The sequence below is a fragment of the Euprymna scolopes genome, chromosome 46, assembly GCF_053919585.1.
Source record: "Euprymna scolopes isolate OS-2025 chromosome 46, ASM5391958v1, whole genome shotgun sequence".
NCBI classification, from domain to species: Eukaryota; Metazoa; Mollusca; class Cephalopoda; order Sepiida; family Sepiolidae; genus Euprymna; species Euprymna scolopes.
The window spans coordinates 99786575-99807697 of record NC_136527.1 but is presented as its reverse complement, the minus strand read 5'-3'; the positions used below and the strand labels follow the sequence as shown (position 1 = coordinate 99807697).

General features: G+C 33.6%; 1 protein-coding gene across 19 annotated transcripts in view; it reads right to left on the bottom strand.

Annotated features, from left to right (window-relative positions):
• The window catches only part of LOC145270654 (RIMS-binding protein 2-like), a 1565000-nt gene that overhangs the window by 169361 nt on the left and 1374516 nt on the right, over positions 1-21123 (bottom strand). The window lies entirely within an intron of this gene.

The window sequence follows — 21123 nt, the reverse complement described above, 5'->3', positions numbered from 1 at the left end:
TAGGCACAGATAAAGAGTGTGGGGGAATTATTGATATTGGTTTCAGCTAGACGAGTCTCGCTTGAAAGAATCCCAAGCATAAGAAAATGGCCACTCCAAGAATGGGTCTTTTGCAAAATTTTATGGAAAATAATGTGTTACAATATGTACAGGCAAAACATCTTATTGCAAACTTTGTCCATGGAATCTACGTTTAGGTTTAGGCACAGATAAAGAGTGTGGGGGAATTATTGATATTGGTTTCAGCTAGACGAGTCTCGCTTGAAAGAATCCCAAGCATAAGAAAATGGCCACTCCAAGAATGGGTCTTTTGCAAAATTTTATGGAAAATAATGTGTTACAATATGTACAGGCAAAACATCTTATTGCAAACTTTGTCCATGGAATCTACGTTTAGTTTAGGCACAGATAAAGAGTGTGGGGAAATTATTGATATTGGTTTCAGCTAGACGAGTCTCGCTTGAAAGAATCCCAAGCATAAGAAAATGGCCACTCCAAGAATGGGTCTTTTGCAAAATTTTATGGAAATAATGTGTTACAATATGTACAGGCAAAACATCTTATTGCAAACTTTGTCCATGGAATCTACGTTTAGGTTTAGGCACAGATAAAGAGTGTGGGGAAATTATTGATATTGGTTTCAGCTAGACGAGTCTCGCTTGAAGAATCCCAAGCATAAGAAAATGGCCACTCCAAGAATGGGTCTTTTGCAAAATTTTATGGAAAATAATGTGTTACAATATGTACAGGCAAACATCTTATTGCAAACTTTGTCCATGGAATCTACGTTTAGGTTTAGGCACAGATAAAGAGTGTGGGGAAATTATTGATATTGGTTTCAGCTAGACGAGTCTCGCTTGAAAGAATCCCAAGCATAAGAAAATGGCCACTCCAAGAATGGGTCTTTTGCAAAATTTTATGGAAAATAATGTGTTACAATATGTACAGGCAAAACATCTTATTGCAAACTTTGTCCATGGAATCTACGTTTAGGTTTAGGCACAGATAAAGAGTGTGGGGGAATTATTGATATTGGTTTCAGCTAGACGAGTCTCGCTTGAAAGAATCCCAAGCATAAGAAAATGGCCACTCCAAGAATGGGTCTTTTGCAAAATTTTATGGAAAATAATGTGTTACAATATGTACAGGCAAAACATCTTATTGCAAACTTTGTCCATGGAATCTACGTTTAGGTTTAGGCACAGATAAAGAGTGTGGGGGAATTATTGATATTGGTTTCAGCTAGACGAGTCTCGCTTGAAAGAATCCCAAGCATAAGAAAATGGCCACTCCAAGAATGGGTCTTTTGCAAAATTTTATGGAAAATAATGTGTTACAATATGTATAGGCAAAACATCTTATTGCAAACTTTGTCCATGGAATCTACGTTTATGTTTAGGCACAGATAAAGAGTGTGGGGAAATTATTGATATTGGTTTCAGCTAGACGAGTCTCGCTTGAAAGAATCCCAAGCATAAGAAAATGGCCACTCCAAGAATGGGTCTTTTGCAAAATTTTATGGAAAATAATGTGTTACAATATGTACAGGCAAAACATCTTATTGCAAACTTTGTCCATGGAATCTACGTTTAGGTTTAGGCACAGATAAAGAGTGTGGGGGAATTATTGATATTGGTTTCAGCTAGACGAGTCTCGCTTGAAAGAATCCCAAGCATAAGAAAATGGCCACTCCAAGAATGGGTCTTTTGCAAAATTTTATGGAAAATAATGTGTTACAATATGTACAGGCAAAACATCTTATTGCAAACTTTGTCCATGGAATCTACGTTTATGTTTAGGCACAGATAAAGAGTGTGGGGGAAATTATTGATATTGGTTTCAGCTAGACGAGTCTCGCTTGAAAGAATCCCAAGCATAAGAAAATGGCCACTCCAAGAATGGGTCTTTTGCAAAATTTTATGGAAAATAATGTGTTACAATATGTACAGGCAAAACATCTTATTGCAAACTTTGTCCATGGAATCTACGTTTAGGTTTAGGCACAGATAAAGAGTGTGGGGAATTATTGATATTGGTTTCAGCTAGACGAGTCTCGCTTGAAAGAATCCCAAGCATAAGAAAATGGCCACTCCAAGAATGGGTCTTTTGCAAAATTTTATGGAAAATAATGTGTTACAATATGTACAGGCAAAACATCTTATTGCAAACTTTGTCCATGGAATCTACGTTTAGGTTTAGGCACAGATAAAGAGTGTGGGGGAATTATTGATATTGGTTTTCAGCTAGACGAGTCTCGCTTGAAAGAATCCCAAGCATAAGAAAATGGCCACTCCAAGAATGGGTCTTTTGCAAAATTTTATGGAAAATAATGTGTTACAATATGTACAGGCAAAACATCTTATTGCAAACTTTGTCCATGGAATCTACGTTTAGGTTTAGGCACAGATAAAGAGTGTGGGGGAATTATTGATATTGGTTTCAAACTTTGTCCATGGAATCTACGTTTAGGTTTACGAGTCTCGCTTGAAAGAAAGAAACCACTCCAAGAATGGGTCTTTTGCAAAATTTTATGGAAAATAATTAATATGTACAGGCAAAACATCTTATTGCAAACTTTGTCCATGGAATCTACGTTTAGGTTTAGGCACAGATAAAGAGTGGGGGGAAATTATTGATATTGGTTTCAGCTAGACGAGTCTCGCTTGAAAGAATCCCAAGCATAAGAAAATGGCCACTCCAAGAATGGGTCTTTTGCAAAATTTTATGGAAAATAATGTGTTACAATATGTACAGGCAAAACATCTTATTGCAAACTTTGTCCATGGAATCTACGTTTAGGTTTAGGCACAGATAAAGAGTGTGGGGGAAATTATTGATATTGGTTTCAGCTAGACGAGTCTCGCTTGAAAGAATCCCAAGCATAAGAAAATGGCCACTCCAAGAATGGGTCTTTTGCAAAATTTTATGGAAAATAATGTGTTACAATATGTACAGGCAAAACATCTTATTGCAAACTTTGTCCATGGAATCTACGTTTAGGTTTAGGCACAGATAAAGAGTGTGGGGGAAATTATTGATATTGGTTTCAGCTAGACGAGTCTCGCTTGAAAGAATCCCAAGCATAAGAAAATGGCCACTCCAAGAATGGGTCTTTTGCAAAATTTTATGGAAAATAATGTGTTACAATATGTACAGGCAAAACATCTTATTGCAAACTTTGTCCATGGAATCTACGTTTAGGTTTAGGCACAGATAAAGAGTGTGGGGGAATTATTGATATTGGTTTCAGCTAGACGAGTCTCGCTTGAAAGAATCCCAAGCATAAGAAAATGGCCACTCCAAGAATGGGTCTTTTGCAAAATTTTATGGAAAATAATGTGTTACAATATGTACAGGCAAAACATCTTATTGCAAACTTTGTCCATGGAATCTACGTTTAGGTTTAGGCACAGATAAAGAGTGTGGGGGAAATTATTGATATTGGTTTCAGCTAGACGAGTCTCGCTTGAAAGAATCCCAAGCATAAGAAAATGGCCACTCCAAGAATGGGTCTTTTGCAAAATTTTATGGAAAATAATGTGTTACAATATGTACAGGCAAAACATCTTATTGCAAACTTTGTCCATGGAATCTACGTTTAGGTTTAGGCACAGATAAAGAGTGTGGGGGAATTATTGATATTGGTTTCAGCTAGACGAGTCTCGCTTGAAAGAATCCCAAGCATAAGAAAATGGCCACTCCAAGAATGGGTCTTTTGCAAAATTTTATGGAAAATAATGTGTTACAATATGTACAGGCAAAACATCTTATTGCAAACTTTGTCCATGGAATCTACGTTTAGGTTTAGGCACAGATAAAGAGTGGGGGGAAATTATTGATATTGGTTTCAGCTAGACGAGTCTCGCTTGAAAGAATCCCAAGCATAAGAAAATGGCCACTCCAAGAATGGGTCTTTTGCAAAATTTTATGGAAAATAATGTGTTACAATATGTACAGGCAAAACATCTTATTGCAAACTTTGTCCATGGAATCTACGTTTAGGTTTAGGCACAGATAAAGAGTGTGGGGGAATTATTGATATTGGTTTCAGCTAGACGAGTCTCGCTTGAAAGAATCCCAAGCATAAGAAAATGGCCACTCCAAGAATGGGTCTTTTGCAAAATTTTATGGAAAATAATGTGTTACAATATGTACAGGCAAAACATCTTATTGCAAACTTTGTCCATGGAATCTACGTTTAGGTTTAGGCACAGATAAAGAGTGTGGGGGAATTATTGATATTGGTTTCAGCTAGACGAGTCTCGCTTGAAAGAATCCCAAGCATAAGAAAATGGCCACTCCAAGAATGGGTCTTTTGCAAAATTTTATGGAAAATAATGTGTTACAATATGTACAGGCAAAACATCTTATTGCAAACTTTGTCCATGGAATCTACGTTTAGGTTTAGGCACAGATAAAGAGTGTGGGGAAATTATTGATATTGGTTTCAGCTAGACGAGTCTCGCTTGAAAGAATCCCAAGCATAAGAAAATGGCCACTCCAAGAATGGGTCTTTTGCAAAATTTTATGGAAAATAATGTGTTACAATATGTACAGGCAAAACATCTTATTGCAAACTTTGTCCATGGAATCTACGTTTAGGTTTAGGCACAGATAAAGAGTGTGGGGGAATTATTGATATTGGTTTCAGCTAGACGAGTCTCGCTTGAAAGAATCCCAAGCATAAGAAAATGGCCACTCCAAGAATGGGTCTTTTGCAAAATTTTATGGAAAATAATGTGTTACAATATGTACAGGCAAAACATCTTATTGCAAACTTTGTCCATGGAATCTACGTTTATGTTTAGGCACAGATAAAGAGTGTGGGGGAAATTATTGATATTGGTTTCAGCTAGACGAGTCTCGCTTGAAAGAATCCCAAGCATAAGAAAATGGCCACTCCAAGAATGGGTCTTTTGCAAAATTTTATGGAAAATAATGTGTTACAATATGTACAGGCAAAACATCTTATTGCAAACTTTGTCCATGGAATCTACGTTTAGGTTTAGGCACAGATAAAGAGTGTGGGGAAATTATTGATATTGGTTTCAGCTAGACGAGTCTCGCTTGAAAGAATCCCAAGCATAAGAAAATGGCCACTCCAAGAATGGGTCTTTTGCAAAATTTTATGGAAAATAATGTGTTACAATATGTACAGGCAAAACATCTTATTGCAAACTTTGTCCATGGAATCTACGTTTAGGTTTAGGCACAGATAAAGAGTGTGGGGGAATTATTGATATTGGTTTCAGCTAGACGAGTCTCGCTTGAAAGAATCCCAAGCATAAGAAAATGGCCACTCCAAGAATGGGTCTTTTGCAAAATTTTATGGAAAATAATGTGTTACAATATGTACAGGCAAAACATCTTATTGCAAACTTTGTCCATGGAATCTACGTTTAGGTTTAGGCACAGATAAAGAGTGTGGGGGAATTATTGATATTGGTTTCAGCTAGACGAGTCTCGCTTGAAAGAATCCCAAGCATAAGAAAATGGCCACTCCAAGAATGGGTCTTTTGCAAAATTTTATGGAAAATAATGTGTTACAATATGTACAGGCAAAACATCTTATTGCAAACTTTGTCCATGGAATCTACGTTTAGGTTTAGGCACAGATAAAGAGTGTGGGGGAAATTATTGATATTGGTTTCAGCTAGACGAGTCTCGCTTGAAAGAATCCCAAGCATAAGAAAATGGCCACTCCAAGAATGGGTCTTTTGCAAAATTTTATGGAAAATAATGTGTTACAATATGTACAGGCAAAACATCTTATTGCAAACTTTGTCCATGGAATCTACGTTTAGGTTTAGGCACAGATAAAGAGTGTGGGGAATTATTGATATTGGTTTCAGCTAGACGAGTCTCGCTTGAAAGAATCCCAAGCATAAGAAAATGGCCACTCCAAGAATGGGTCTTTGCAAAATTTTATGGAAAATAATGTGTTACAATATGTACAGGCAAAACATCTTATTGCAAACTTTGTCCATGGAATCTACGTTTAGGTTTAGGCACAGATAAAGAGTGTGGGGAAATTATTGATATTGGTTTCAGCTAGACGAGTCTCGCTTGAAAGAATCCCAAGCATAAGAAAATGGCCACTCCAAGAATGGGTCTTTTGCAAAATTTTATGGAAAATAATGTGTTACAATATGTACAGGCAAAACATCTTATTGCAAACTTTGTCCATGGAATCTACGTTTAGGTTTAGGCACAGATAAAGAGTGTGGGGGAAATTATTGATATTGGTTTCAGCTAGACGAGTCTCGCTTGAAAGAATCCCAAGCATAAGAAAATGGCCACTCCAAGAATGGGTCTTTTGCAAAATTTTATGGAAAATAATGTGTTACAATATGTACAGGCAAAACATCTTATTGCAAACTTTGTCCATGGAATCTACGTTTAGGTTTAGGCACAGATAAAGAGTGTGGGGGAATTATTGATATTGGTTTCAGCTAGACGAGTCTCGCTTGAAAGAATCCCAAGCATAAGAAAATGGCCACTCCAAGAATGGGTCTTTTGCAAAATTTTATGGAAAATAATGTGTTACAATATGTACAGGCAAAACATCTTATTGCAAACTTTGTCCATGGAATCTACGTTTAGGTTTAGGCACAGATAAAGAGTGTGGGGGAATTATTGATATTGGTTTCAGCTAGACGAGTCTCGCTTGAAAGAATCCCAAGCATAAGAAAATGGCCACTCCAAGAATGGGTCTTTTGCAAAATTTTATGGAAAATAATGTGTTACAATATGTACAGGCAAAACATCTTATTGCAAACTTTGTCCATGGAATCTACGTTTATGTTTAGGCACAGATAAAGAGTGTGGGGAAATTATTGATATTGGTTTCAGCTAGACGAGTCTCGCTTGAAAGAATCCCAAGCATAAGAAAATGGCCACTCCAAGAATGGGTCTTTTGCAAAATTTTATGGAAAATAATGTGTTACAATATGTACAGGCAAAACATCTTATTGCAAACTTTGTCCATGGAATCTACGTTTAGGTTTAGGCACAGATAAAGAGTGTGGGGGAATTATTGATATTGGTTTCAGCTAGACGAGTCTCGCTTGAAAGAATCCCAAGCATAAGAAAATGGCCACTCCAAGAATGGGTCTTTTGCAAAATTTTATGGAAAATAATGTGTTACAATATGTACAGGCAAAACATCTTATTGCAAACTTTGTCCATGGAATCTACGTTTATGTTTAGGCACAGATAAAGAGTGTGGGGAAATTATTGATATTGGTTTCAGCTAGACGAGTCTCGCTTGAAAGAATCCCAAGCATAAGAAAATGGCCACTCCAAGAATGGGTCTTTTGCAAAATTTTATGGAAAATAATGTGTTACAATATGTACAGGCAAAACATCTTATTGCAAACTTTGTCCATGGAATCTACGTTTAGGTTTAGGCACAGATAAAGAGTGTGGGGGAATTATTGATATTGGTTTCAGCTAGACGAGTCTCGCTTGAAAGAATCCCAAGCATAAGAAAATGGCCACTCCAAGAATGGGTCTTTTGCAAAATTTTATGGAAAATAATGTGTTACAATATGTACAGGCAAAACATCTTATTGCAAACTTTGTCCATGGAATCTACGTTTAGGTTTAGGCACAGATAAAGAGTGTGGGGGAATTATTGATATTGGTTTCAGCTAGACGAGTCTCGCTTGAAAGAATCCCAAGCATAAGAAAATGGCCACTCCAAGAATGGGTCTTTTGCAAAATTTTATGGAAAATAATGTGTTACAATATGTACAGGCAAAACATCTTATTGCAAACTTTGTCCATGGAATCTACGTTTAGGTTTAGGCACAGATAAAGAGTGTGGGGGAATTATTGATATTGGTTTCAGCTAGACGAGTCTCGCTTGAAAGAATCCCAAGCATAAGAAAATGGCCACTCCAAGAATGGGTCTTTTGCAAAATTTTATGGAAAATAATGTGTTACAATATGTACAGGCAAAACATCTTATTGCAAACTTTGTCCATGGAATCTACGTTTAGGTTTAGGCACAGATAAAGAGTGTGGGGAAATTATTGATATTGGTTTCAGCTAGACGAGTCTCGCTTGAAAGAATCCCAAGCATAAGAAAATGGCCACTCCAAGAATGGGTCTTTTGCAAAATTTTATGGAAAATAATGTGTTACAATATGTACAGGCAAAACATCTTATTGCAAACTTTGTCCATGGAATCTACGTTTAGGTTTAGGCACAGATAAAGAGTGTGGGGGAAATTATTGATATTGGTTTCAGCTAGACGAGTCTCGCTTGAAAGAATCCCAAGCATAAGAAAATGGCCACTCCAAGAATGGGTCTTTTGCAAAATTTTATGGAAAATAATGTGTTACAATATGTACAGGCAAAACATCTTATTGCAAACTTTGTCCATGGAATCTACGTTTAGGTTTAGGCACAGATAAAGAGTGTGGGGAAATTATTGATATTGGTTTCAGCTAGACGAGTCTCGCTTGAAAGAATCCCAAGCATAAGAAAATGGCCACTCCAAGAATGGGTCTTTTGCAAAATTTTATGGAAAATAATGTGTTACAATATGTACAGGCAAAACATCTTATTGCAAACTTTGTCCATGGAATCTACGTTTAGGTTTAGGCACAGATAAAGAGTGTGGGGAAATTATTGATATTGGTTTCAGCTAGACGAGTCTCGCTTGAAAGAATCCCAAGCATAAGAAAATGGCCACTCCAAGAATGGGTCTTTTGCAAAATTTTATGGAAAATAATGTGTTACAATATGTACAGGCAAAACATCTTATTGCAAACTTTGTCCATGGAATCTACGTTTATGTTTAGGCACAGATAAAGAGTGTGGGGAAATTATTGATAGTGGTTTCAGCTAGACGAGTCTCGCTTGAAAGAATCCCAAGCATAAGAAAATGGCCACTCCAAGAATGGGTCTTTTGCAAAATTTTATGGAAAATAATGTGTTACAATATGTACAGGCAAAACATCTTATTGCAAACTTTGTCCATGGAATCTACGTTTAGGTTTAGGCACAGATAAAGAGTGTGGGGGAATTATTGATATTGGTTTCAGCTAGACGAGTCTCGCTTGAAAGAATCCCAAGCATAAGAAAATGGCCACTCCAAGAATGGGTCTTTTGCAAAATTTTATGGAAAATAATGTGTTACAATATGTACAGGCAAAACATCTTATTGCAAACTTTGTCCATGGAATCTACGTTTAGGTTTAGGCACAGATAAAGAGTGTGGGGGAATTATTGATATTGGTTTCAGCTAGACGAGTCTCGCTTGAAAGAATCCCAAGCATAAGAAAATGGCCACTCCAAGAATGGGTCTTTTGCAAAATTTTATGGAAAATAATGTGTTACAATATGTACAGGCAAAACATCTTATTGCAAACTTTGTCCATGGAATCTACGTTTATGTTTAGGCACAGATAAAGAGTGTGGGGAAATTATTGATAGTGGTTTCAGCTAGACGAGTCTCGCTTGAAAGAATCCCAAGCATAAGAAAATGGCCACTCCAAGAATGGGTCTTTTGCAAAATTTTATGGAAAATAATGTGTTACAATATGTACAGGCAAAACATCTTATTGCAAACTTTGTCCATGGAATCTACGTTTAGGTTTAGGCACAGATAAAGAGTGTGGGGGAATTATTGATATTGGTTTCAGCTAGACGAGTCTCGCTTGAAAGAATCCCAAGCATAAGAAAATGGCCACTCCAAGAATGGGTCTTTTGCAAAATTTTATGGAAAATAATGTGTTACAATATGTACAGGCAAAACATCTTATTGCAAACTTTGTCCATGGAATCTACGTTTATGTTTAGGCACAGATAAAGAGTGTGGGGAAATTATTGATAGTGGTTTCAGCTAGACGAGTCTCGCTTGAAAGAATCCCAAGCATAAGAAAATGGCCACTCCAAGAATGGGTCTTTTGCAAAATTTTATGGAAAATAATGTGTTACAATATGTACAGGCAAAACATCTTATTGCAAACTTTGTCCATGGAATCTACGTTTAGGTTTAGGCACAGATAAAGAGTGTGGGGAAATTATTGATATTGGTTTCAGCTAGACGAGTCTCGCTTGAAAGAATCCCAAGCATAAGAAAATGGCCACTCCAAGAATGGGTCTTTTGCAAAATTTTATGGAAAATAATGTGTTACAATATGTACAGGCAAAACATCTTATTGCAAACTTTGTCCATGGAATCTACGTTTATGTTTAGGCACAGATAAAGAGTGTGGGGAAATTATTGATAGTGGTTTCAGCTAGACGAGTCTCGCTTGAAAGAATCCCAAGCATAAGAAAATGGCCACTCCAAGAATGGGTCTTTTGCAAAATTTTATGGAAAATAATGTGTTACAATATGTACAGGCAAAACATCTTATTGCAAACTTTGTCCATGGAATCTACGTTTAGGTTTAGGCACAGATAAAGAGTGTGGGGGAATTATTGATATTGGTTTCAGCTAGACGAGTCTCGCTTGAAAGAATCCCAAGCATAAGAAAATGGCCACTCCAAGAATGGGTCTTTTGCAAAATTTTATGGAAAATAATGTGTTACAATATGTACAGGCAAAACATCTTATTGCAAACTTTGTCCATGGAATCTACGTTTAGGTTTAGGCACAGATAAAGAGTGTGGGGGAATTATTGATATTGGTTTCAGCTAGACGAGTCTCGCTTGAAAGAATCCCAAGCATAAGAAAATGGCCACTCCAAGAATGGGTCTTTTGCAAAATTTTATGGAAAATAATGTGTTACAATATGTACAGGCAAAACATCTTATTGCAAACTTTGTCCATGGAATCTACGTTTATGTTTAGGCACAGATAAAGAGTGTGGGGAAATTATTGATAGTGGTTTCAGCTAGACGAGTCTCGCTTGAAAGAATCCCAAGCATAAGAAAATGGCCACTCCAAGAATGGGTCTTTTGCAAAATTTTATGGAAAATAATGTGTTACAATATGTACAGGCAAAACATCTTATTGCAAACTTTGTCCATGGAATCTACGTTTAGGTTTAGGCACAGATAAAGAGTGTGGGGGAATTATTGATATTGGTTTCAGCTAGACGAGTCTCGCTTGAAAGAATCCCAAGCATAAGAAAATGGCCACTCCAAGAATGGGTCTTTTGCAAAATTTTATGGAAAATAATGTGTTACAATATGTACAGGCAAAACATCTTATTGCAAACTTTGTCCATGGAATCTACGTTTATGTTTAGGCACAGATAAAGAGTGTGGGGAAATTATTGATAGTGGTTTCAGCTAGACGAGTCTCGCTTGAAAGAATCCCAAGCATAAGAAAATGGCCACTCCAAGAATGGGTCTTTTGCAAAATTTTATGGAAAATAATGTGTTACAATATGTACAGGCAAAACATCTTATTGCAAACTTTGTCCATGGAATCTACGTTTAGGTTTAGGCACAGATAAAGAGTGTGGGGAAATTATTGATATTGGTTTCAGCTAGACGTGTGATTTTCATGAAAGTTTGGCAAGGGGGACTATAGATTGGAGCTCAGACGAGCACTTGCCATGAATATAACGATATTAAGCTATACCGAGGGGGCATTATTTAAGAACCAAATAACCATGTTATTTTGAATATTTACTCAGGATCTATTTGAAGACGGAATTATCCTCATACCAGGTTGTCCTGACGAACCCCTGTACGGAGAGAGACCTTAGACTCTTGAATGTTGGCAATGGGGACATAAATGGATGGTCACGTTCAATGCCGCCAAGACTAAACTAGTTTCCTTCAATAATTACAAGAAACCTTCTCTGCCACCAATAGCAATGGCCAATGACTCTTTATCTGAGAGTACATCTTTCAAACTCCTTGGCCTAACGTTCACTGGAAACATGAGTTGGAACAATTACATTGAAAGCATTGCCAGGGCCGCTGCAAACAAAGTAGGCTCTCTCTACCATGCTAGAAAACTACTGACACCCGAAAGTATCCTGTACCTCTATAAGTCTACCATTCGCCCATGTATGGATTATTGCTGTCATATTTGGGTTGGTGCATCGGCTACTAGTCTCTCGCTTCTAGACAAGGTTTTAAATCTGATAGGCCCTGAACTGGCATCTAAGCTTCAGCCTCTGTCTCATCGACGAAATGTTGCATCCCTCTGCCTGTTCTACAAGTATTTTAATGGTGAATGCTCTGACAAACTGCAAGCACTTGTGCCCCCACGACGTGAACACCCTCGACAAACCCGACAAGCAGCAAAATCCCACCCCCACACAGTAGAGATCCATAAATGTAAAAGATCTTTCTAGTCCAGTAGTTTCTTCCTCAGAACTGCTAGACTTTGGAATTCTATTCCAGGTCACTGCTTCCCCAACTGTACTGATGTGCAGAAGTTCAAGTGTAACGTGAACTGACATCTTGCTGCCCAAATCCCTAGATAGTACCCCAGTAATTGTTGCCCCCTACACCAAAGTGGCAATGAGCCTTGTTTTGGGTGAAAATGTAATAAAAAAATTAAAAAATTGTAAAATTACGTAAAAAAAAAAAAAGTAGAAACTTTCCAACGCCTTATCATACGCTTCATTACTGATCAAATCAGCATCGCAGAGTTTCCAAAAACTCGCCGGCATCCCATGTCCTTTGTCATCAAAGATTATTAACCATTTCAGTGTTGCGCTATGCAAACTAAACGTCGAAGGCACGATGCAAAGAAGCTGATCACATCGATGAGGCAGAGTTGTAAAAACTTACTGGCATTCTATCCTGATCATCATTAAACGTTAAGCCTTGAGATTGGTCACGTTAATCGTTCAAGTGTTGGCCTATGCAAAAATACGTTGAAGGCACAGTACAGAGAAGCTGGTCGAAATATAGACAAAATAAAAGATGGACGGACAACGTTTCCAAATGGACGGACATGAACAGAAATCAAGCAAACATCGTGACCCAAGATCGTAAGGTCTGGAAATCACTCGGCTACGTTAGCGGATAAAACGTTTAATAATAAGACAGCCAAAAGAAACGTTAGAAAAAGGATATAAGCAAAGAAATCGCCAGAGGAAACATTTAAGAACAGTAGAAAAAAAAACTCTTGAAACAGAACAGTAGAAAGAAGCATTTGAAAAGAAACATTTGAAAAGAAACATTTGAAAGAAACATTCGAAAGAAACATTCGAAAAGAAACATTTGAAAGAAACATTTGAAAGAAACATTCGAAAAGAAACATTCGAAAAGAAACATTTGAAAGAAACATTCGAAAAGATACATTTGAAAGAAACATTCGAAAAGATACATTTGAAAGAAACATTTGAAAAGAAACAGTCGAAAGAAACATTTGAAAAGAAACAGTCGAAAGAAACATTTGAAAAGAAACAGTCGAAAGAAACATTTGAAAAGAAACAGTCGAAAGAAACATTTGAAAAGAAACAGTCGAAACATTTGAAAAGAAACAGTCGAAACATTTAAAAAGAAAAAGTCGAAAGAAACATTTAAAAACAGTCGAAAGAAACATTTGAAAAAAAAACAGTCGAAAGAAACATTTGAAAAAAAAACAGTCGAAAGAAACATTTAAAAACAGTCGAAAGAAGCATTTGAAAAGAAACAGTCGAAAGAAGCATTTGAAAAGAAACAGTCGAAAGAAACATTTGAAAAGAAAACAGTCGAAAGAAACATTTGAAAAGAAAACAGTCGAAAGAAACATTTGAAAAGAAACAGTCGAAAGAAACATTTGAAAAGAAACAGTCGAAAGAAACATTTAAAAACAGTCGAAAGAAACATTTGAAAAGAAACAGTCGAAAGAAACATTTGAAAAGAAACAGTCGAAAGAAGCATTTAAAAAGAAACAGTCGAAAGAAACATTTGAAAACAGTCGAAAGAAACATTTGAAAAGAAACAGTCGAAAGAAACATTTGAAAAGAAACAGTCGAAACATTTAAAAAGAAAAAGTCGAAAGAAACATTTAAAAACAGTCGAAAGAAACATTTGAAAAGAAACAGTCGAAAGAAACATTTCAAAAGAAACAGTCGAAAGAAACATTTCAAAACAGTCGAAAGAAACATTTGAAAAGAAACAGTCGCAAGAAGCATTTAAAAAGAAACAGTCGAAAGAAACATTTGAAAAGAAACAGTCGAAAGAAACATTTGAAAAGAAACATTTGAAAAGAAACAGTCGAAAGAAACATTTGAAAAGAAACAGTCGAAAGAAACATTTGAAAAGAAACAGTCGAAACATTTAAAAAGAAATAGTCGAAAGAAACATTTAAAAACAGTCGAACGAAACATTTGAAAAGAAACAGTCGAAAGAAACATTTAAAAACAGTCGAAAGAAGCATTTAAAAAGAAACAGTCGAAAGAAACATTTGAAAAGAAACAGTCGAAAGAAACATTTGAAAAGAAACAGTCGAAAGAAACATTTGAAAAGAAACAGTCGAAAGAAACATTTAAAAACAGTCGAAAGAAACATTTAAAAAGAAACAGTCGAAAGAAACATTTGAAAAGAAACAGTCGAAAGAAACATTTGAAAAGAAACAGTCGAAAGAAACATTTAAAAACAGTCGAAAGAAACATTTGAAAAGAAACAGTCGAAAGAAACATTTGAAAAGAAACAGTCGAAAGAAGCATTTAAAAAGAAACAGTCGAAAGAAACATTTGAAAACAGTCGAAAAAAACATTTGAAAAGAAACAGTCGAAAGAAACATTTGAAAAGAAACAGTCGAAACATTTAAAAAGAAAAAGTCGAAAGAAACATTTAAAAACAGTCGAAAGAAACATTTGAAAAGAAACAGTCGAAAGAAACATTTCAAAAGAAACAGTCGAAAGAAACATTTAAAAACAGTCGAAAGAAACATTTGAAAAGAAACAGTCGAAAGAAGCATTTAAAAAGAAACAGTCGAAAGAAACATTTGAAAAGAAACAGTCGAAAGAAACATTTGAAAAGAAACAGTCGAAAGAAACATTTGAAAAGAAACAGTCGAAAGAAACATTTGAAAAGAAACAGTCGAAAGAAACATTTGAAAAGAAACAGTCGAAAGAAACATTTGAAAAGAAACAGTCGAAACATTTAAAAAGAAATAGTCGAAAGAAACATTTAAAAACAGTCGAACGAAACATTTGAAAAGAAACAGTCGAAAGAAACATTTAAAAACAGTCGAAAGAAGCATTTAAAAAGAAACAGTCGAAAGAAACATTTGAAAAGAAACAGTCGAAAGAAACATTTGAAAAGAAACAGTCGAAAGAAACATTTAAAAACAGTCGAAAGAAACATTTAAAAACAGTCGAAAGAAACATTTAAAAAGAAACAGTCGAAAGAAACATTTGAAAAGAAACAGTCGAAAGAAACATTTGAAAAGAAACAGTCGAAAGAAACATTTGAAAAGAAACAGTCGAAAGAAACATTTGAAAAGAAACAGTCGAAAGAAACATTTGAAAAGAAACAGTCGAAAGAAAAATTTGAAAAGAAACAATCGAAAGAAACGTTTGAAAAGAAACAGTCGAAACATTTAAAAAGAAAAAGTCGAAAGAAACATTTAAAAAGAAACAGTTGAAAGAAACATTTGAAAAGAAACAGTCGAAAGAAACATTTGAAAAGAAACAGTCGAAAGAAACATTTGAAAAGAAACAGTCGAAAGAAACATTTGAAAAGAAACATTTGAAAAGAAACATTTGAAAAGAAACATTTGAAAAGAAACATTTGAAAGAAACATTCGAAAGAAACATTCGAAAGAAACATTCGAAAGAAACATTCGAAAAGAAACATTTGAAAGAAACATTCGAAAAGAAACATTCGAAAAGAAACATTTGAAAGAAACATTCGAAAAGATACATTTGAAAGAAACATTCGAAAAGATACATTTGAAAGAAACATTTGAAAAGAAACAGTTGAAAGAAACATTTGAAAAGAAACAGTCGAAAGAAACATTTGAAAAGAAACAGTCGAAGGAAACATTTGAAAAGAAACAGTCGAAAGAAACATTTGAAAACAGTCGAAAGAAACATTTGAAAAGAAACAGTCGAAAGAAACATTTGAAAAGAAACAGTCGAAAGAAACATTTGAAAAGAAACAGTCGAAAGAAACATTTGAAAAGAAACAGTCGAAAGAAACATTTGAAAAGAAACAGTCGAAACATTTAAAAAGAAATAGTCGAAAGAAACATTTAAAAACAGTCGAACGAAACATTTGAAAAGAAACAGTCGAAAGAAACATTTAAAAACAGTCGAAAGAAGCATTTAAAAAGAAACAGTCGAAAGAAACATTTGAAAAGAAACAGTCGAAAGAAACATTTGAAAAGAAACAGTCGAAAGAAACATTTAAAAACAGTCGAAAGAAACATTTAAAAACAGTCGAAAGAAACATTTAAAAAGAAACAGTCGAAAGAAACATTTGAAAAGAAACAGTCGAAAGAAACATTTGAAAAGAAACAGTCGAAAGAAACATTTGAAAAGAAACAGTCGAAAGAAACATTTGAAAAGAAACAGTCGAAAGAAAAATTTGAAAAGAAACAATCGAAAGAAACGTTTGAAAAGAAACAGTCGAAACATTTAAAAAGAAAAAGTCGAAAGAAACATTTAAAAAGAAACAGTTGAAAGAAACATTTGAAAAGAAACAGTCGAAAGAAACATTTGAAAAGAAACAGTCGAAAGAAACATTTGAAAAGAAACAGTCGAAAGAAACATTTGAAAAGAAACATTTGAAAAGAAACATTTGAAAAGAAACATTTGAAAAGAAACATTTGAAAGAAACATTCGAAAGAAACATTCGAAAAGAAACATTCGAAAGAAACATTCGAAAAGAAACATTTGAAAGAAACATTCGAAAAGAAACATTCGAAAAGAAACATTTGAAAGAAACATTCGAAAAGATACATTTGAAAGAAACATTCGAAAAGATACATTTGAAAGAAACATTTGAAAAGAAACAGTTGAAAGAAACATTTGAAAAGAAACAGTCGAAAGAAACATTTGAAAAGAAACAGTCGAAGGAAACATTTGAAAAGAAACAGTCGAAAGAAACATTTGAAAACAGTCGAAAGAAACATTTGAAAAGAAACAGTCGAAAGAAGCATTTGAAAAGAAACAGTCGAACATTTGAAAAGAAACAGTCGAAACATTTAAAAAGAAAATGTCGAAAGAAACATTTAAAAACAGTCGAAAGAAACATTTGAAAAGAAACAGTCGAAAGAAACATTTGAAAAGAAACAGTCGAAAGAAACATTTGAAAAGAAACAGTCGAAAGAAACATTTGAAAAGAAACAGTCGAAAGAAACATTTAAAAAGAAACAGTCGAAAAAACATTTGAAAAGAAACAGTCGAAGGAAACATTTGAAAAGAAACAGTCGAAAGAAACATTTAAAAAGAAACAGTCAAAAGAAACATTTGAAAAGAAACAGTCGAAAGAAACATTTGAAAAGAAACATTTGAAAAGAAACAGTCGAAAGAAACATTTGAAAAGAAACAGTCGAAAGAAACATTTGAAAAGAAACATTCGAAAGAAGCATTTGAAAAGAAACATTCGAAAGAAGCATTTGAAAAGAAACATTTGAAAAGAAACATTTGAAAAGAAACATTTGAAAAGAAACATTTGAAAGAAACATTCGAAAGAAACATTCGAAAAGAAACATTTGAAAGAAACATTCGAAAAGAAACATTTGAAAGAAACATTCGAAAAGATACATTTGAAAGAAACATTCGAAAAGATACATTTGAAAGAAACATTCGAAAAGAAACAGTCGAAAGAAACATTTGAAAAGAAACAGTCGAAAGAAACATTTGAAAAGAAACAGTCGAAAGAAACATTTGAAAAGAAACAGTCGAAAGAAACATTTGAAAAGAAACAGTCGAAAGAAACATTTGAAAAGAAACAGTCGAAAGAAACATTCGAAAAGATACATTTGAAAGAAACATTTGAAAAGAAACAGTCGAAGGAAACATTTGAAAAGAAACAGTCGAAAGAAACATTTAAAAACAGTCGAAAGAAACATTTGAAAAGAAACAGTCGAAAGAAGCATTTAAAAAGAAACAGTCGAAAGAAACATTTGAAAAGAAACAGTCGAAAGAAACATTTGAAAAGAAACAGTCGAAACATTTAAAAAGAAAAAGTCGAAAGAAACATTTAAAAACAGTCGAAAGAAACATTTGAAAAGAAACAGTCGAAAGAAACATTTCAAAAGAAACAGTCGAAAGAAACATTTAAAAACAGTCGAAAGAAACATTTGAAAAGAAACAGTCGAAAGAAGCATTTAAAAAGAAACAGTCGAAAGAAACATTTGAAAAGAAACAGTCGAAAGAAACATTTGAAAAGAAACATTTGAAAGAAACATTTGAAAAGAAACATTTGAAAAGAAACAGTCGAAAGAAACATTTGAAAAGAAACAGTCGAAAGAAACATTTGAAAAGAAACAGTCGAAAGAAACATTTGAAAAGAAACAGTCGAAAGAAACATTTGAAAAGAAACAGTCGAAAGAAACATTTGAAAAGAAACAGTCGAAACATTTAAAAAGAAATAGTCGAAAGAAACATTTAAAAACAGTCGAACGAAACATTTGAAAAGAAACAGTCGAAAGAAACATTTAAAAACAGTCGAAAGAAGCATTTAAAAAGAAACAGTCGAAAGAAACATTTGAAAAGAAACAGTCGAAAGAAACATTTGAAAAGAAACAGTCGAAAGAAACATTTAAAAACAGTCGAAAGAAACATTTGAAAAGAAACAGTCGAAAGAAGCATTTAAAAAGAAACAGTCGAAAGAAACATTTGAAAAGAAACAGTCGAAAGAAACATTTGAAAAGAAACAGTCGAAAGAAAAATTTGAAAAGAAACAGTCGAAAGAAACATTTGAAAAGAAACAGTCGAAACATTTAAAAAGAAAAAGTCGAAAGAAACATTTAAAAAGAAACAGTTGAAAGAAACATTTGAAAAGAAACAGTCGAAAGAAACATTTGAAAAGAAACAGTCGAAAGAAACATTTGAAAAGAAACAGTCGAAAGAAACATTTGAAAAGAAACAGTCGAAAGAAACATTTGAAAAGAAACAGTCGAAAGAAACATTTGAAAAGAAACAGTCGAAAGAAACATTTGAAAAGAAACAGTTGAAAGAAACATTTGAAAAGAAACAGTTGAAAGAAACATTTGAAAAGAAACAGTCGAAAGAAACATTTGAAAAGAAACAGTCGAAAGAAACATTTGAAAAGAAACAGTCGAAAGAAACATTTGAAAAGAAACAGTCGAAAGAAGCATTTAAAAAGAAACAGTCGAAAGAAGCATTTAAAAAGAAACAGTCGAAAGAAACATTTGAAAAGAAACAGTCAAAAGAAACATTTAAAAAGAAACATTTGAAAAGAAACAGTCGAAAGAAACATTTGAAAAGAAACAGTCGAAAGAAGCATTTAAAAAGAAACAGTCGAAAGAAGCATTTAAAAAGAAACAGTCGAAAGAAACATTTGAAAAGAAACAGTCGAAAGAAACATTTAAAAAGAAACAGTCGAAAGAAACATTTGAAAAGAAACAGTCGAAAGAAACATTTAAAAAGAAACAGTCGAAAGAAACATTTGAAAAGAAACAGTCGAAAGAAACATTTGAAAAGAAACAGTCGAAAGAAACATTTGAAAAGAAACAGTCGAAAGAAACATTTAAAAAGAAACAGTCGAAAGAAACATTTGAAAAGAAACAGTCGAAAGAAACATTTGAAAAGAAACAGTCGAAACATTTAAAAAGAAAATGTCGAAAGAAACATTTAAAAACAGTCGAAAGAAACATTTGAAAAGAAACAGTCGAAAGAAACATTTGAAAAGAAACAGTCGAAAGAAACATTTGAAAAGAAACAGTCGAAAGAAACATTTAAAAAGAAACAGTCGAAAGAAACATTTGAAAAGAAACAGTCGAAGGAAACATTTGAAAAGAAACAGTCGAAAGAAACATTTAAAAAGAAACAGTCAAAAGAAACATTTGAAAAGAAACAGCCGAAAGAAACATTTAAAAAGAAACATTTGAAAAGAAACATTCGAAAGAAACATTTGAAAAGAAACAGTCGAAAGAAACATTTAAAAAGAAACAGTCGAAAGAAACATTTAAAAAGAAACAGTCGAAAGAAACATTTGAAAAGAAACAGTCGAAAGAAACATTTGAAAAGAAACAGTCGAAACATTTAAAAAGAAAAAGTCGAAAGAAACATTTAAAAACAGTCGAAAGAAACATTTAAACAGAAACAGCCGAAAAAACATTTAAAAAGGAACAGCAGAAAGAAACATTTAAAAAGAAACGGTCGAAAGAAACATTAAAAAATAGTTGAAAGAAACAGTTAAAAATAGTTGAAACATTTGAAAATAGTCGAAAGAAACATTTGAAAAAGTTGAAACATTTGAAAATTGTCGAAAGAAACATTTATAAATGGTCGAAAGAAACATTTGAAAAGAAACGTTGAAGAAAACATTTAACAAGCGGTATAAGAAGCATTTAGGCACAAATAAAAGAAAACACAAAAGACTGTTTTAAATTAACTCAAAAACAAATCAAGTTTCAAGAAACAAAACAAGACAACGAAAAAAGAAAAGAAAAAAACGTAGGATGAAAAAAATCTACAGCAATTAATCGAAAATGCAAAAAAAAAAAAAAAGAAACACCTAAAAGTTAGTGTCAAAGATTTAACCAAAATAAAAGAAAAGCAAGCAAATATTTTTTAGAAAAATGAACGCAAGACAAGAAAAAAAGGTTCTTATTTAGATTTCGAGTTAATAAAAAATAAATTCAGAAAATACAGGCAGATCGTTTTTGTGTACGTACCCGTCACGAAATGAATATGTCATATTCTAAAATTCACGTAAATTGATCAAGTAGGTTTTTTTTTAATTATAAAAGTAAATTTTATGATGAATCAAAACATTATTTTTTTGATCGACCATATTTTATGAATATGGGGGAGGAGACAACTCAAATCGAATTACCGACATAAAAATCAGACTCTTGAAAGGGATACAATTTACTTGTAAAATCGCTAAAACTCGTAAAAAAATAATAAGAAATAACAATAAAAAAAAATGATTCTTTATATATAAAAAAAAAAGACTACTTGATTTTTGGAATATGACATCTTTGTTCCGAGATGAATACGTACATAAAAAAAAAAAAAAAAATTTTTTCTGTATTTTTTTAAAATTTTTTTAAAATCAAATCGA